This window comes from Lipotes vexillifer, unplaced genomic scaffold (genome assembly GCF_000442215.2).
Source record: "Lipotes vexillifer unplaced genomic scaffold, Lipotes_vexillifer_v1.1 scaffold1341, whole genome shotgun sequence".
NCBI classification, from domain to species: domain Eukaryota; kingdom Metazoa; phylum Chordata; class Mammalia; order Artiodactyla; family Lipotidae; genus Lipotes; species Lipotes vexillifer.
This window is the reverse complement of record NW_006787668.1, coordinates 204039-207661: the sequence shown is the minus strand read 5'-3', so window position 1 is coordinate 207661 and position 3623 is coordinate 204039.

Sequence of the window (3623 nt, the reverse complement as noted above, 5' to 3'; positions counted from 1 at the left end):
ATAACTTTTTGACCTAACCCCAGCCATAGACCAACACATATGGAGAATTATGTGGAAACATCTTTAACAGATACCACTTTTTTAAACTTACCCACACATATTTATTCATTTTTCCTACAGATGCCAGAATATTGATATACACTGTGTTTATGTACAGAGACATACTTTCACTGACAAATAAAATTTTTAAATTAGTTCTCATAGAAAAACTCTGTATTCTCCAAACATTTATTTAATACCCAATTTAAAGCCCTATTTAGGGAATAGTTTTAGAATATCTTTTCTTTTTCCCCCAGCTTTTTTTGAGGTATAAACGGCAAATAAAATTGTATAGACTTAAGGTATATAACTTGATGTTTTGATATACATATACAGGCATACCTCAGATATATTGCAGGTTTGGTTCCGGACCACCACAATAAAACTAATATTGGAATAAAGCAAGTTACACAAATGTTTTGGTTTCCCTATGCATATAAAAATTAAGTTTACACTATATTCTAGTCTATTAAGTATGCAATAATATTATGTCTTAAAAAACAATGTATCTACACCATTTAGGTATATTAGGTGTCTTAAGTTTCAGCAGTATTGCTCTATCTGATTCAAGTTTCCTGGTTTCTCTAATCTGAAGGTACAGTCCTCTGTCCAGGTTTACTCTGTACTCTCAGCCTCTTGCCCATGCCCAGAATTAGCACATAATCCAGGAAAAAAGGCAACTGCAAATAATAAGCTTTCCCCTTCAGGAATCTCTCTTTTCCAAAATCTTAGCCTTTCTACTCTTCCCTGTTTCTGCAGCTCTTTGATGTTTTAAGTAAATTATTTCTTTGTTTTATTTAGCTTTTATAGTTGGTGTGTATGTAAGCATTGCTCTGTTGCAAATTATTCCATCCTAACAGTAAGCAGAAATGCCTCCTACTTTAATATTTATTTCCATATACAAATTATGTGAAGGTAGAATGCTTGATTTTGAATCTTGAATTCACCCATTACTGTATACATGACCAAGAAAAAGTCATTTAATCTCATATCATCTCAACTTCTAATTGTGTAAGCAAGAAAAAAAAATCTGCCTACTGATAGATTTGTTATGAGGATTAGTTAATACATAGCGATTGAAATAGTGGGTGACTTATTTTCAGTGCTCAATAATATATTAGCTATTATTATTATTATTGCTTTTACTTTTGTTGTTTAAAATCATGAAATTAGCAGATATCCATGGCTGCTTGAGTATAATACAATTCAGAAGTTTAATTCAGTTCTGTATACATTAAAGAGGTGCTATGTGCAAGGCCTACCATAATTACTAACACTGTGGTGATCAAAATGAAAGGAAATACTGTCTCGGGAAGTATATGCATTAGCAATGTACTTATGTAAAGAACAGTAAGTTCTATAAGAAAAGCAAAAACAAAGATAAGTTTAGAGGCAGAACAGAGAAAGTTGCCCCTCCCCACCAGATGTTAGATTAACATATTGGCAGCTCAGAAAATAAGTACAAATAGTTCTACCTGCTCAAGCCACTTTAAATACTCTCCCTAATAAGTTCCACTTGTGTAGACTAAAGTTCTCATTATCAAAATGCCGCCTCTAAGCACAAACTAGGTTCCTGAAATATCTTTGAATTGGCTCATTGACTACACTGAATATGCTGCTCAGAACTGATAGAGAAACTGCCAGGGAAGAACTTGGCTGAAAAGCAAATTACATTTTTAAAAAGTTTTAGAAGTGTTTCTTGAGTTCCAACCTGTTTAAGAGTCTCTTTCTTAATTGTCTTCATCTAAATGCCAGTCTCATTAAAATGCATGTAAATATTCAGCATTTTTAAAGCAATGATTCTCTTGTCCTTCTTTGATTGTACTTTTACAGAATTTACATTCTGTATGAATTCAGCTAGTGTCAGTTTAAATGGGGTTGAGTATATTTAGACTAATATTTGTGATCAATTCAATGATTTCCTTCTTCCGGCGAACCATGGACCTGAAAAATTTATTGGTTTCTTTTAAGAAGGGAGAAGATGAGAATGAGAAAAAAATGTGTGTGTTGAAATAAGTTGAGGCAGAAATCTGTGTTATACCTTTAAGATATTCTTTTAAGTCATTGTATTCAAAAACATTCTTTGAGTACCTACTCTTTGCCAGAAATGTTAGAAAAGAGTAACAACTAAATCAGTGTTAGTCTATGATTTTTTTTTTTACCACTAGCCCCATTCTTCTTAAAATGCACATGTAAATCAAAAAGTGTTAACTTTAATGCTGTAAATGAATATATTGGTAGTATAGTTTATATGTCCCAGATAATTTAATACAAAGCTTATTTTATACTAATATTATAATAGATATTGAATTTGTAAACAAAACTATCTTTATAATGAAACATTGAAATTGTCAAAAGAACACTGATCTTTAGTTCACAAAGTGTTTTTAACCTATTAATGAATATGTTTTTAAAATTTCATGAAGATTGTTCTAAAATGCTTTACACACTTTTAAACAAGCATCTGTATATTTCACAATGAAAATATGAAAGGTAAAAGTAAATCAGAACTATTGAAGTTAATCATCACAAATACAGTAACACATAAAAGTTGAAATTTCAACTAGGTACAGTAGCTTTGACATGCAATGCTATGTATAATCTGTAATGCACAGATTTTTAAGGATACGGCCTGCTACTCATTCATGACTCCAGCATCCTAGAACATACCCTTTCCACCTACCACATTTTGAGAATGTAAAAAGAATGAGACGAATAAAGTAGGTTTTTGTGAATAGGATATCTTTGAGAAAAGCAGGGCTGTAAGCCCCTTTTCCATCCCACTTTGTTGGGGGTAGTATCTACCTTTCAGAGAAAGTGAGGGTGGGACTTCTGTTAAGCTACTCAGAATACTTAATATGAGTCTCATGTAGATTGAAGATGCACCGCTCTGAAGATCTCACTCCTGCTAAAGAAATTTAAGATGACTAGAGACAGTCTGGAGAATTACTTTGAATTTGGAACCCTTAGAATGCTGCTTTGCTGGGATCAGTTGGGCTGAACTCCCAGAATTTGTAGCATACAGGTATGCATGACCATTTCTCATGGAAGATATACTAGTCCCATATGACTCTGTGGGATGGTCTTCTATCCTTCATGCTTCCTGGCAAGGTGAAGGCGCTCTATCAGCAAAAGCCTAGATGTGAACTTCTAGAGCCTGAGGAAGGAGCCAAAAATGAGTACCAGAAGAAAATAAAAGCATTCCAGGGTTAAAAGAATTTCAGGATGGGGAGCCTAGTGGGGACCGTCTGAGGATTGCTTGAAAATATTCCATAACAAAATCATGTTGAAATACTTACTAGCTCCACAGAGTACAAACCCAGTTTAAGGCACTACCAGTTTAAAATAAGGCCATTCCTCTTCCTTGTTAGAAAATTTAGAGAAGACACCAACCACATACACCCTTTTCCTATGGTGAATTTGCAGCCAAAAGCTGGTCCAAGCTATACAAAGAGAGGATATTTAACTTTAAAGAAAGCTCAGAGTTTTGAATGATATTTTAGATTGAACTTTTTATTACTAATTGAGTAAAATAGTAATAAAATAGTGCTTGTGGTGGGTAAGAGCAAACTGAACAAAAAGTA